Below are 15,139 nucleotides of genomic sequence, written 5' to 3'. Positions count from 1 at the left end.
GTTTTCTGCAAGATCAATGTAGAGATACTTTAGGTTTGGTTCATCGGAAAGGCTTTTTATGTTTTTGCTAGCATACAAGGGGAAAAACGTATATTTCTTGGTGGTCTCTGAATTTGGGGGAGGGGTACTGTTAAGGAGAAAGAAGAGAAGACTTGGTAGATATTGGTGATTTTGAGTATGAAACATTGTGGACCTTGTTTGTAAGAGTTTAGATAATGAGACCAGACCACGTGCCTGATACTGTTACATATACTTTGAGGCATCTGTCTTCTTCCTCATCAAGATGTTACACGGGGTGTGGTAACATTTCCAAATCAATCCTCAGCTTTGCATTGAAGGTAGAAGGAGCAACTGAATATACTAACTCCACAAAAGCTAAGTGTTGAACTTTAGATTGAAGGTTGAAAGTTGCTGGTCCTCTCACTTGCTCACTACTCATCTTTCCATTAAAAAAAAGTATTCCCTGCCTGTAAGCTCACGCCTGTCATCCTAGCTACTCAGGAGGCTAAGATCTGAGGATCAAAGTTCAAAGCCAGGTTGAGAAGGAAAGTCTGAGACTCTTATCTCTGATTAACCAGCAAAAAACTGAAAGTGGAGCAGTGGCTCAAGGGGTAGAGCTTTAGCTTTGAGCACAAAGGCTCAGGGACAGCCCCCAGGTCCTGAGTTCATGACTGACAAAAAAAAGAAAGAAAGAAAAAGAAAACCGTAAAAAGTAAAGTCTTCTTCTTGAATATTACAAGATGCTGATGTAGGTTTCCGTGTAAACACATTCAAAAATTTATTTAATTAGAATCATCCAAAAATAGATACTAATGTCTTATAAAAAGCAATGTGTGTCTCTCAGAGATGCCCTTTGATGAGATGATTAAGTTAAGATATGTTGAGGCCGGGCGCTGGTGGCTCACGCCTGTAATCCTAGCTACTCAGGAGGCTGAGATCTGAGGATCGCGGTTCAAAGCCAGCCCGGGCAGGAGAGACGGTGAGACTCCTATCTCCAATAAACCACCAGAAAACCGGAATTGGCGCTGTAGCTCAAGTGGTAGAGCGCTCGCCTTGAGCTGAAGAGCTGAGGGACAGCGCCCAGGCCCAGAGTTCAAGCCCCACGACCGACAAAAAAAAAAAAAAAAAAAAAAGATATGTTGAGTTTTTTGGGGGGGTTTTGTTTGTTTCTTTCGTCATTGTCTTCATTTACTTTAAGTTGCTCACACACAAATGAAAAACCAAAAAAAAAAAAAAAAAAGGCCAGTTAGGGATCAGAGAATAGAGGGAAAGGGAAAATTGGCAGAATGTGAAGATTGATTTTAGTCTAGACTTAGGCCAAGAGTAAATGATGTTTTTGTTGGCTCAAATCTGTTGAGACTGAGTAATGGTCCAATAAACTATACTTCTCAGTCAAGCTGATACCAATATACTGTCCTTTGCATTAAATGTCTTTTGGAGAACTTCCATGAATGATGGCTTAGACCCACTGCCAGGAGTTAGCATGGGAACAGGGCATTCCTATCTAAACCCTGGTCATTCCTATCTGTGGCCATCTGAAAGAGGGTTAGAATGCTAAAATGAGAAGCTTGTATAATCACAACACGGGACCAAATTGTACCCTTTCAGATTCTAGATCAATGCTAACTCTGAGTAGAAAAATTATTGACAAGAAATTTAGACCCTTTTGTGACCGCACAAGTTTGCTGTTGTTCTGGTCCTAGAGCTTGAACTTAGGGCTTGGGTTATGTCCCTGAGCTTCATTTGCTTAAGGCTAGCATTTTACCACTTGAGCCACAGCTCTACTTCGGCTTTTTGCTGGTGAATTGGAGATAAGAGTCTCAGGGACTTTCCTGCCCAGCCTGGCTTTGAACCATGATCCCTAGTTCTCAGCCTCCTGAGTATCTAGGATTATAGGCAGAAGCCACTGGCACCCTGCAGTGGCTACACATTTTAAACAGGATTTTGCCTGTCTGTTGTTTTGTTGTTGTTTGTTCAATATGGCTAGATTTGATTGCAGAAAAATATTTTAGTATCACCGGAAACCAAGGAACTTTCTAAAAAAAGGGGGGGTAACTTGTTTTAGTGATTAACATTCTTATTTCAAGGAAAGGAATGAAGAGAAAGAACAAAATAAGAGAGAGAGAGATCCAGACAGCAACCCAGTGGCAGTGCAGTAGTCCAGCATTCACAGGGCCCCAGCCACATGGGAAGATGTAGCGTCCGCAGCTGACTTCAAAGCTGAAATTTAAGCTCTATGGTGATCTGATTCTCTAGGCATGAATAACTGAGACATTTTCTACTTCACTATTCTTTTGCCATTTTTAATGGAACTGTCACTAATATTTATGTTTTAAACTATAAAATATAAAGCAGAGCAAACTATGAAGAAATACGAATTTGTAATTATAGAAAGATCAGCCAGATAAAATTGGAGAGCCTTTTCTTTTTGTTGTCACCTTCCACGGTTGCCTACCATCATTTCTTCTAGCCTGGACACCGTTTCTGGGCTCATATAGCCAAAAATAAACAAGCAATTAGACTTCTTGCGTAGAGGAAGGCCTCTGCTCCGTCTTCTCAGCAACTTTTACCAACTTTGATCTCAGGCTGTGTGTGCTGTTCTCTGTTTAGGCTTTAATCTTGGCACTGTTAGAGGGTGGTTATTTATAACTGAGAGAGTGTTGTGATATGATGGGAAGGCATGAACTCTGAAGCAAACCAATCTGAACTTGAATCTAAATGAACATTACATCTTTTTTTTAAAGCATTCCAAGATTGTTCATTTGCCAAAAGGGACTGCACTCTTGCTCAGCCCTGGGGCAGTTAGAGGCAGTAAGTATATAAAGCTCTAGTACATAGAGAATGAAGTCTACCCTCATACCAGCATCTCCGAGCATTCACTTGTACAGCTCCTGCTGGCCAAGAGACTGGAAAATCCCAGGAACTCCCTTGGCACTTCCTTCCCTCCTCCGTTGAAAAAAGAAAGAAAGAAAAATAATAATAATGTTTACCTCACAGCGTTGACATGCTAGCATCTATAAAGTGGCAGGTGGTTAATATATTTGAGTTGGAGATCTTTCCCTCTTGCTCGTTCTTCTTAAAAACAGCAGGAAATGCTGGAGGCATTTGTTATTCCCTGGCTGCCTGTTTCCCTCTCATCCTGAGATAAGATTAGAGACTGCAAGGGTCACACCAAATGGGCTCTAAAGATGTCCAGATTCATGTCCAGAAAAAGATTCACACCGCACTTCCAAACCAGCTAGGTCCAAATCCATCGTTAGAGGGTAGAGGAAGCAGGAAATGTGTGTAGAGCGTGAATATTCCCCTGAGTGGATCCTTTCTCCTTTCCTTCAAGGACCTTCATGACTCAGGGCTTCGGGAGGAGCTTGGGTAGAGAGCTTTATCTATCTCCACCTCTCCTTGGTGCTCAGCCTGTGCTTTCTCTTTGCTCAGTAGTGGTGAGGACTGTCTCCCTGTTCCTGTGTCTGAGCCATGTCTCCTGAGATACAAGGAAGCAGATCATCTGTGCATGCACCTAAGTCCTAAGGTGACCTTCAGTGGCTGCCAGATGAAAGACCCAAGGCAGCTGACCACAACCTAACAATTGCCCAATTCTTTTCTTTTCTTTTCTTTTTGGCAGTCCTGGGGCTTGAACCCTGGGCCAGGGCACTGTCCCCAAGTTTCTTTTGCTCTAAGCTAGCACTCTACCACTTGAGCCACAGTGCTACTTCCGGCTTTTTCTGTTTATGTGGTGCTGGGGAATTGAACGCAGGGCTTCATGCATGCTAGGCAAGTACTCTACCACTGAGCCACCTTCCCAGCCCAATTGCCCAGTTCTTATGGTGTGTGTGAAACAATATCTAGACAGGAAGATCCAGCTTCAGTGTATACTTCATCTTCTACCTTCACCAAACCTGTCCACTACCCCTCCTGTCTTCTTCTTTCTTCCTTGCAAAAGTCAAGCAGGTTTGTCCCTCATCTCTGTACATGGGTATCTTTTTAAAGTGAGAACTTGTTATTTTTTTATAGAAAGCTTTTAGCATTTAACATTCAGTGTGTTTGGCCTATTCCTGTCTTATTTTATGTTGTCAGGCCAGCCTGAAATCACCGAGGCAGGGCTCTGCTATTATTATTAGTTGTTGTTGTTGTATCTGGTAATGAACATAAGTAGTGTGCACAGTACATTTTTAGAACCTTGGAAGAACCAAGCCAAGTTGGCTCAGCAAATGACAACTACATGTTCATAGTGCCTTTGGTAATTCACCCCAAAGCTTGTTTTTTCTGCTTTGGAGCTTTCTTTGATCAGGAAATGGTGTCCTTCCTTTCTAATACAAAAATCTAAGATCGCAATGTATGTGATAACCACTTCTGATTCATAAAACTCACCTATTCGTGTTCAACCCAGAGCCGTGATACAGGGCCAGAAAACAGAAGCAGTCAATGATCTCCCTCGGAGTGGTGAGGGGTCGAAGTGCCGCCCACGCTGCCAGCCTTCTAGATGACCCTGATGCAGAGCTGAGTTACACACGGCCAGAACAAGCGGTTCCCACTAGTTGTCTGTTGGTGCTGCTAGAGACTTAACTTCTAACTCCACCTGCTCATAGAGGGGGAAACATGACAGACTTCTCTTTATTTCACATCAGAATGAAGAGCTGATAGGAATCCTTCTCCTTAAGCAAGAATTCCCTTCAGAGAAATTGGTACCTCCAGTGGCATTGCATTTTTGTCCTTGATGGGCTCACATAGTACCCAGAAAAGCCAAGAGCTTTGACTGTGGCATCTGTCCTGAGCTGTCTAGCAGCCCTGCTGCTCCAGCCCACAGTGGCACCTGAATAATCAGCTGTTCTCGGGGCCTCCGTGACCTTCAGAGGTAGGAAGATTCTTGGGGAAGCTAAGAATCTCCATTCTATAGCCTCCTCCTCTCCCTAGACATGCCTCGAGTCTTCCACATCCTCAGAGCAAAGCCTATGCTTCTCTGGGACCTTTGATCCTTCTACTGTTTGGGGACCCACAGGAAGCTTTCCTCTTTCCCATCATGCACACAAAGACAGCCTGTTCCTTTCTCCTCTATGAGAAATCAGGACTTTTAAAAGCAAAAGCCAGGCTATACTTGGCTTCTGAAGCTATCAGGCACAGAGGCACACAAGAAAAAAGGAGAAACGTGTAAAGGATGAAAAAGAAATAACAGTAGCAGCAACAACCAAAAACCTAAGTTAACTTCCAAACCTCATCATTAACATCTATGACACTGATCCGCACAGCACTGCCTTCTCCCTGAGGGCCTAGCTGTTTCCTAGAGACATGGTGTGATCATTTTACAGAGAAGGAAACTTCTGCTCACTATCTCCCTGCATTTGTTCAAGAGAGTAGAGTAGGGGTGAGCAGTTAAACTCTCATTTCCAAGGCATCACAGCCTCGCCCTTTACCGATTGCTCTTAAAATCATTGCACTTTGCTGGAAATTATGAGTGGAATCTGCACCATTGTTTCCTCACACCTGGTTTGAACCTGAATAAAAGCAACTGCATTCAAGCAAGCTTTCTTTCCTGTTCTCTGTAAAAAGGAAGTTTCCGATTTGCCCATAGAGTCACTTTTGTGTTACAGTGACCTTAGGTGAGTCCATCAGAGGCCAAATAGAATGAGCTTGGAACCCTCAATTTAATAAAATACAGTCTATAAAACCTCACACTTGTAAAGCATTCGTTTGGCAGGTAGTTCTGCAGAAGTTGTAAAAGCCTGACATGTGAATATGCCAAAGGATTCCTTTAAGTATCAAGATGTCCTTGAATTTTATAAATAGATACAGATATCCTAGATATTGTATAATATAGATATCCCCAATATCCTATCTACATACATGCTAACTATATACATATGTGTGCTGAATATGTACTGTATTAGATACAGGGGTGGGGAATTTCTAGCCCTTGAGCCCAATAACATCACCCAGATAATTTGCTGCAGACACATAAGCTTCTTGTTAGCCTCCTGTATTGACAATTATGGCTCTTGAATGATGTTATGAATATTCAAATGTTATCAATATTTGAATATTTATACTCATTCCACGCCCCTGGAGGAGCAAGTTCCTGTGCAGCTTTTCAAAATTCTATCTTTATAAAAGTCCATGTCCCTGCAGTCAGTAGAATGCATATGAAGCTGGATAGACCAATAAATTTCACCAGTAGAAAAGAAGAAAAGAAAACTCCTTGTCAGACCTAGATAGTTGTTTAACATGTTTTGGGAGAGTCGCCGTGTGTGTGTGTGTGTGTGTGTGTGTGTGTGTGTGTGTGTGTGTGTGTGTGTGTGTGTGACTCAGAGAACGCAGACACCAGGGCAAAAGTAGACTGGTTACAACGTAGCAGGACCAGCAGGACAGGTTCTGAAGGTGGCTAATGGAGCAGTGGAGGTAAGTGCTGCCTTCCTCCCTCTGGCTTCCAGGGAAAAGAGTAAGCAAGGACTTTTCGATGTCTCCTCAGCACCATCATCTTTCTCTTTTGTAAAGTTAGTGTACTTTGACCTACTTTCTGCAACCCCTAGTCTCTTGGTTTGTAAACATTTGTTTGATTGGAATATCTACACAGTTAGTCTGGCAAGGGTGATCCTAATATGGGGTCCCCAGGAAATCAAGAAAATGCATTGAATAAAAACTACTTTCCTAGGTGAAAAATAGTTACCAAATTAAGCACTGTAGAAACCCATGTTGAGCCATGCACTGGTGGCTCACATAATCCTAGCTATACAGGAAGCTGAGATCTGAAGATCATGGTTCAAGGCCAGCCCAGGCAGGAAAGTCTGTAAGACACATATCTCCCAATAATGACAGAAAGTCCCATGTAATCAGAAACTGACTGGGGAAGGTCCATGGTGTCAGAGTGCTCAAGGAAATGTGATTGGGGCTGGGAAAGTGGCTCAGTGGTAGAGCACTTGCCTTGCATGCATGAGACCCTGGGTTTGATTCCTCAGCACCACATAAGCAGAAAAAGCCAGAAGTGGTGCTGTGGCTCAAGTGGTAGAGCGCTAGCCTTGAGCTGAAGAGCTGGACAATGCCCAGGCCCAGAGTTCAGCCCCCACAACCAACCAAAACAAAAAGAAATGTGATTAAATCCAAGCAGTTGGTGGATTTAAGTTTTACTTTTCATCGTAAGCTTTGACAACCTCTTTGGCTCCAAATATCTACAGAGTGTTTATTGAACAGGTCATGAGATTATAGAAAGAAATCATCAGAATTCTTCTATGTCTCTACCACCAGGCTTTGTCTAGGCTCTATATTTCCTTTATTTTGTGCTAGAATAGGACATATTGGACTGCTAGAATTATACTGATATATAATTATATGAGTGACCATCAAATTCACCCATATTAAAACAGGAACACTGGCTGTTGGAGTTGTGCTGAAGATAAAACCCACAGATACAATTCTCTAGGACATTCTTTTTTGTGCTAGTCCTGGGTCTTGAACTTGGGTCCTCATGCTCTCCCTAAGCTTTTTCACTCCTTAGCTTTTCTGCTAGAGTGGCACTCTATCACTTGAACCACGCCTTACTTCCAGTATTTTTGCTGGTTAATTGGAGATAAGAGTATTATGGACTTTTCTGCCTAGCCTGGCTTTGAACCATGATCTTCACATCTCAGCCTCCTAAATAGGATTACAGGAAATAGTGAGACTATCTAAGTGGATATATCTTTACATTATTTTAAGCATTTTTACCTTTTCCAACAAGGCGCCATAGAGAATGGGTCCTTTGGCGACTCTGTTTGGTTAATCTTGCCCGCCAGCATGCCAAAAGTTGTTTTCCTGGACTTTCGGCCTTCTATTTGCATTCCAGATGTGCATTCTTCTGTACTGTACACACCTTAAAGTGAGCTGAGAGATGTATAATTACTAAACTCTGCTACGAAAAAAAAAAGCCAGAAGAAACTTACACCACCCACTGAAAGATTGTTCCAGGCATGAGGGCTGAGGTGTGGTGCGTTGTACACTAGAGTATAAGTTGTCGTGTCATAAGTGGCAGTAATGCTAGGGGATACTTTTCTTCTTTGAGTTATTATTATCTCCCTGAATTGGACCTATCTCGAATTTGAGTCATAACTGTGAGAAATGGCCACACCCATCTCACCCCAACATATGTAAATTCCATTGCTCCCAAGATTCTCAGCTATGAGAGAATGCGGCCATCAATATTACGAAAGTGGCTCGGCTGAAATGTTTGCTTTCCTGTGCTGGGTCACTTGAGCAGCTCAAGTGACACATCTGACCAGACAGAGCAAGAAACGGACCCCTTCCGGATGGAGGCGCTTGCCAGGGAGGCTGAGTTTTGGAGTCAATTAATGGTAAGTTGAAATGAAGAGTTTAAGTATGAAGGGCATTTTTTTTTCCTTGTGGCTTTTTATAAAATGAAGATGAAAGGGGAATTTATAATCAAAAGACTGCCCTCTTGCTCATTAGTTTTAAGTGAAACATGCCTTCTAGGTACCAACTGGTGTTAGTGATAAATGGCTTGGAATAGATTGTTTGGGTATAGTTCTTTTCTTGATTTTATTGATGAACAATACAGAACAGTTTGCTGTCATGTAAGACACCATGACCTTATTGAAGCTAGAAGGCTTACTGATGGAAAGGAATTCTAAAGCTGAGCTGGATGGGTGTGCCTCTACAATGAATTGTTCGTGGAAATCTGTGTTGACTTGTTATTTTAGTTGGTCTTTTAAGAGTTTATCTACACCTGTATTTAGGTAGAGGTACACATACGTATGTGTATTTATATGTGTAATATGATCAGAAGAGCATGACAAAGAGCATACTAATGTAAGACTAACTTTCATGATTTTTGAGCTGGACAGATTCAGACCTGTCATTCTCTCTGTATGCCATTGAGAGCTGTTGTGGTCAGCTCAGGTGAAATGGTAGAATTCTGAACACGTCACAAGATGGCAGAGAGTCCCAGGGCAGGCTGAAGGCTGGTCCTCTCACTTTGTAGCTAGCCAAACTCTCATAGGCAAGCTACAGTATCATACACCCCTAGCTCTCCCGTCAGTGTCTATTCACTTAGTTTAAATCTTTAATCACATTATCCCACAGTGTAATTTCATTTTGTTTCCTCCTCTCTAACATGCCAAGAAACAGAAAATTCCTTTTGAAAATGTAGGGTTTTTTTGTATTGTATTGTTGTTAGCTATCTCTTGGCAGCAACCAGGTGACCCATGTGACCTATTTAACTTTGCCCCAGACTGCCTTCTTGTATGATATGAACTTGAACTCCAGAGAAAATAATAATACTGGTTTTTATAGTGGCTCATGCTTATAGCTGAGATCTGAGGATTGCAGTTTGAAGCCAGCTCAGACAAGAAAGTCTGTGAGACTCTTACACACATAATTGTATACACAGAATAGTACACACCATACACACAAAGAGCCAGAAGTGGATCTGTGGCTCATGTGGTAGAGTGCCAGCCTTGAGAGAGAGAGAAAAAAAAAAAACACAAGGCCTTGCACCCAAGCCCTGAGTTCAATCCTTAGAACCAGGACTTGAAAAAAACAAACACTGGTGTATGAAGTAGTCACTTGTGATCACTCTATCATATGTAAGCTGGTAAGGTAGACAGACTATTTGGTACTTTTGGAGAAAAGATGGTTAAAAAGAAATGTACTGTTTCCAAGCATAACTTCAAAGGTCCAGTTTTCAGATCAGCATTGACAGTTTGGGTACATCTGCCTTTACTTAGCTGATTCATTCAGTCACTTAACAAGTACATCAAAAAGTTGAATTGCAGAAAGGCAACCATTTCTAAGTTCTTGTCATGAGTTGCATGGTAGATGTGAGGGTATCTGAGGATATCCAAGGGAATGGGAGCTGAGGCACCACAGGCTTCCCTTGGCTCTAGGATTCTAAAGCAATCTGAGCCCAGGCCCAGGCTGGAGCTCAGGCACAAAGGACAGGCTCTGGTCCTTCCTACTCAGTACCAAGCCCCCATTCCCAGGGAAGACAGAAACAGGAAAGAGCTATACAAATGACAAGGTCAACATCCAACCTGCAATTCAAGCTACACTGTTGTTCTGTGAAACCTTGATTGTGCTTATTGCCATCTTGAAAATTCTCGCCCTTGGAGCCTCTCTCTTCTGCATTTGGCTCTGCCTCCATTCCACATTGCCACCAATCCCTTGGCAGGAGGACGGTTAGTCCCCATGAGAGAGCCAGGTCAGCAGCCCTAGCACCTGCCTTAGGCCACTGGCAACAGTTCAGAAGCTTCTTCCAAGCTCCTTCCAGGCCAGGTGACGGATGGCAAGCCTGCCAACTCAGACATCCAGGGATGGGCAGAAAGACAACTCCTTTATGAGCCAATAAACTGCTCGGGAACCTGTATGAATCAACAGAAATGGATTTTGAAGAGCCTGGTATATTCTCACTGTGTCTTTCTATTATAATTAATGTACCCAACCTTTCTTGGGTGAGCGCATCATTATCTCCACTACATAGGTTGGAAGGCACAGAGATTTAATAACAGAGGAGCAAGGAGCAGATAAGAAGCTTGAGCCCAGGAAATCTGGTGGTTTTACCCACAATGCTGGACATGGTCTCCCAGTCTTCTCTGTTATCAACGACAGTTTCTCTAGTGAGGGTTTCCTAGTCTTCTTTTGTTTCTTAATGAGTATGCCTGAGTTCTTCCCTGTCTTCACTTTTACAGAATACGTATATATCTCCTAGTAATGTATTTCCATGTCAGATGTAACTGGGAAAAACGATTATCTCAAGGAGCATATGAATGGACCCGGGGAGTTCAAATTCAGGATCTTGTCTCCAAGTACAGCTTGATATCACCAAGGACATTTGGTAGACCAGGTCTCTGGCTTGTTTAACAGATAGCCTAGCAGCTCAACCTGCAAGTATGCAGGCAGCAGGGCATGTGGTCCACACACTAATTTAGAGGAAGTAGACGGACCCAGGAAACTGGCACAAAGTCCCATGGGATCATCTCTAGCCATGACACCCATGCCATATTTCTTTGTTCAGGCCTATAATCTTTACTTGCCTGATCTTCTTTCTCCAGTCAAGTTCCCATGGACACCTTTCTCCTGGAAGCTTCAAGCGATTGCACCCTGAGCCCATCCTCTACATTGAATCTGCTGTTTCTGTAGAGTACCAGGAAGAAGATGTGCTATTGACTCTTGAGGGTCAGACTATAATTGAGAGACAAGATACACACGCACAAAACAAAGAACAAGATCATCTATAATTGAGTGACAGAGAGCAAGGGTGTGGAAATTAAGTAGAGTAGCCATGCAGGTATCAGGGAAGTCAGTGAGGCCTATAGGAAGAGTGAGTGAAAGATTAGGAAGCAAAATGATGGAGAAGGAAGGATCTAATCTGAAAAAGAAGGGAGACACAGCCAGGTGAGAGGGATGGCCTTTGAGATAGAGGTGGCCATGGTCACAAGACTCTAGTGAGAGATTGGACAGGAGGTGGGTAGAAGAGCAAGTTTGACAGATCCTGAATACAAGATTTCTCCAATATCTATTGAAGATGTTGGAAGGCCAAGTAGAGGAAATGGGAGTGACAGAAGGTGCCAGAACATCAGAATGGCATGAGAACAGTGTTTTAGGAAAATAGGCTGACAAGGTAGATTAGGCTCTGAAGATTCCAAAGACTGATGTGGATGCATTTGTTATTAGATCTAACCAGGAGCTGGCATAGGCCCCAAACCAGGATGATGCGTGTGGAAGAAGGAGGAAGACATGCGTTTCTGAGGGAAAACATGAATCCTCAGTTGACTGATGGAGTCCTATAAGGATATGAACATCCTTTAAGTTGGCAAATGCTGGATGTCTTGTTTTGGTAGCTGTCCACCATTGTTCATGATCCCACAATAGCTTGATTCCTCTCCTGAGATCGGCTCCTAACACTAGCACACTTGCTCATACTTCCCAGTCTCTTCCTTGGGTTAGCTGAGCCCATCCTAGAAAATCCTCTATGCACTGGAGAGTTTAAGTCCACATTTAGCTCTGGCAGGATTCCTGCCACTTGGATGTTTTCTTTTTTTTTTTTTTTGGTCAGTCATGGGGCTTGAACTCTTGGCCTGAGCACTGTCCCTCAGCATTTCAGCTCAAGGCTAGCTCTCTACCACTTGAGCTACAGCACCATTTCCGGTTTTCTGGTGATTTATTGGAGATAAGAGTTTCACGGACTTTCCTGCTCAGGCTGGCTTTGAACCGTGATCCTCAGATCTCAGCCTCCTGAGTAGCTAGGATTACAGGAGTGAGCCACTGGCGCCTGGCTTTGGGTGTTTTATCTATCAAAGTTCTTTCTCCTTCCCAGCTGGACTTGCCACTCCGTATGTCCATTTTCTAAGACTGGATTCTCAGCTTCTGTCTCATGAATGTGGAATGTATTTCTTCTTTCTTCCTCCCTGTGTCAGTTCTTTCTAGTTAATATTCACTTCCCATCTGTCCCTGTTTTTGTTCACATCAACTTGTCTGCCCACTGGTATTTGGTTAGTTGGCAGCAAATTTTTGTTTGAGAGATTAACTTCCTATGCATATATTACTTAGTTGTATCTGACAGGGAGAAAGAACTTCACAATCCTCTTGATCATTTGGAAGGGGAAGCAAGTTACCATACCAGGTACACAAATTAAAAACAAAACAAAAAAACCCCAAGGGGCTGTGGATGCAGACTGACAGCACTTAGAAAGATTTCAGGGGCAAATGGGAATCCTAGAAGATAAGAACTCTTGAGGAACACAGATATGTTCCAGTTGACTAATATAATGTTTTTATGCTTGTTGATGTCATGGACAATGTTTTAGCCATATTTCAAACCCAGAAGATTGCACATGAACTCTCCAGAGATAGCATCTCCTTGCAAAAGAATCAGAAGATTCAGCAATCATCAGCTAGGGCTGAAGATAGCCCTTCCTTCTGGATGAGGCAAGGATTCAGCTTCTCACTGATTTTTTAGAGCACTCTCCAGGGCCTGTGAACATTGGGTCTTGTGTCCCATGATCTGATCAATCTCCCACATTATTTCTATTTTTTGCCAGTCCTGGGGCTTGAACTCAGGGCCTGGGCACTGTCCCTGAGCTTCTTTTGCACAAGGCTAGCACTCTACCACAGCACCACTTCAGCTTTTTCTGTTTCTGTGGTACTGAGGAATTGAACCCAGGGCCTCATTCCCAGCCCCATTTTATAGAAAAGGAAACTGAGGCACTGAGACATTAAATAACTTTTCCAATATCACCCCTAAGATGTTAGCAGTACTCTAACAATTGGGACAGAAATTTATTGTGAGTTCTGGATTCCCGCATTATGGAGAGGGGGGACAGGCTACTGTGCCTATTTCTTGCATACAGACTCAGAGAAGTCTGAGGATGTGAGGAAAAGCAACAGGCATGTGTGGGAAGATGCCCAGCCGCCCAGAGGAATACTGAGCGAGCAGGTTGTTCGAAAAGCAGAAATCTGGGAATAGTAATGTTTCCAACTATGGCCCTTTACAGAATTTCATTTTCTGTTCTTGTACCTGCTTCTAACCATGCTAAAAGGGATCCTGCTTTATAACTAGCTTTTCCTAGGCTTGGGCATTGGTGGCTCACACCTATACTCCTAGTACTCAGGAGTCTGAGATCTGAGGATCATGGTTCAAAGCAACCCAGGCAGGAAAGAGACTTTTATTTCTAATTAACCAACAAAAATTCCAGAAGTGGAGCTGTGGCTGAAGTGGAGAAACACCAGCCTTGAGGGAGAAAGCTAAGGACAGTGCCAGTACCAAACCTCAGTACCAGCACCAAAATAACAATAACAATAATAATAAATAAGTAGTTTTTTCCTTTTACCATGATCTGTTGACATAGAAAAGTGTACTTGAAATATGACAGCTGTGACAAATTTTTAGCATTTGTACTGAAAAAAAAATATCCTAATTCCTAAATAGAACTCGGCGATAGGAAATATTTGTGTGTTCTTTTCTCATGTCCCTTTCCTCTCCAAAGCTCATTTCTTTTTTCTATAACCCTGGCTGGAACTCTTGGCTCCGTCTGTCTCTGTCTTGAATATGCTAACATGACATTGGCTGTTGGCTGGGAGCGTGGTGTGGCGCTGTGATCGCCGCCAGCTCCCGGGGCCATCGGCCCCCTTATCATTATGGATGTGACCTCCACTGTGTTCCTGTCCAGTGTGGTTCTGGATGACGTTCAGAAAACACCTGCTGAAGTCCTTGCAAGAGGCCCAAGTGTGTGCCAAAGACAGGGTGATCAGCGTCGCTCGTGAGCAATGTGAAGGGCAAGTTCTTGGCGCTCTGTTACAGTTCTTTGCATGACAGTCAGAATCCTTTCCTAGGTGAATTTTAATACAGACCACTTACAGGCTGCCATTTCTGTTTTCTGTGTATATAATGATGTTCCGAATTGCCTTTTAGCTAAAATGGGAGATGGATGGAGGTATTGCGGGGCATTCAGAATGAGAGGACAGACCAGGAAGAGAGAGTTCTGTGTTCTTTGAATTACACACAAGCTTTAGAACTAACATTTCCCTCTCCCTTCACTCTTCTACCTTTGTTCTGTGCAAAGATTTGCTTGCACCCCTGGGACTACTTTCTTTTCTTTGGGGGAGGGGAGGGGCTGCTTTCCTTCTCTTCACGCAGTTTTGGGCTAACAGGATCACTTTCTTCCAGTAGTACACAGGTTCAAGCCCTACCTATGCCATGACTTTCAATATAGGTTCTCTATTTCTATCTACCGTGTAAATATGTTGGATGTAAATAAGAGATAAAAAAAAAAAACATCATGAGAGAGCTGAGCACTCATGGCTCACTCCTATAATCCTAGCTACTTAGGAGCCTGAGCTCTGAGGATGGCAGTTCAAAGCCAGCCCAAGCAGAAAAGTGTGTTGAGATTCCTATTTCCAAATAACCACCACAAAAATCCAGAAGTTGGATTTGTGGCTCAAATAGTAGAGCACCAGCCTCGGGTGAAAAAAAACCTAAAGGTCAATGCAAGGCCCTGAGTTCAAGCTCCCGGACCAGCACAAAAGAAAAAGTAAAATAAAATAAAAGAACATTGGGGCTGGGAAGGTGGCTCAGTGGTAGAGCGCTTGCCTTGCATGCATGAGGCCCTAGGTTCGATTCCTCAGCACCACATAAGCCAAAAGCAAAAAGCCGGAAGTGGCGCTG

This window comes from Dipodomys ordii, unplaced genomic scaffold (genome assembly GCF_000151885.1).
Source record: "Dipodomys ordii isolate 6190 unplaced genomic scaffold, Dord_2.0 Scaffold98, whole genome shotgun sequence".
Classification (NCBI taxonomy): domain Eukaryota; kingdom Metazoa; phylum Chordata; class Mammalia; order Rodentia; family Heteromyidae; genus Dipodomys; species Dipodomys ordii.
This window is presented reverse-complemented; position numbering follows the sequence as displayed.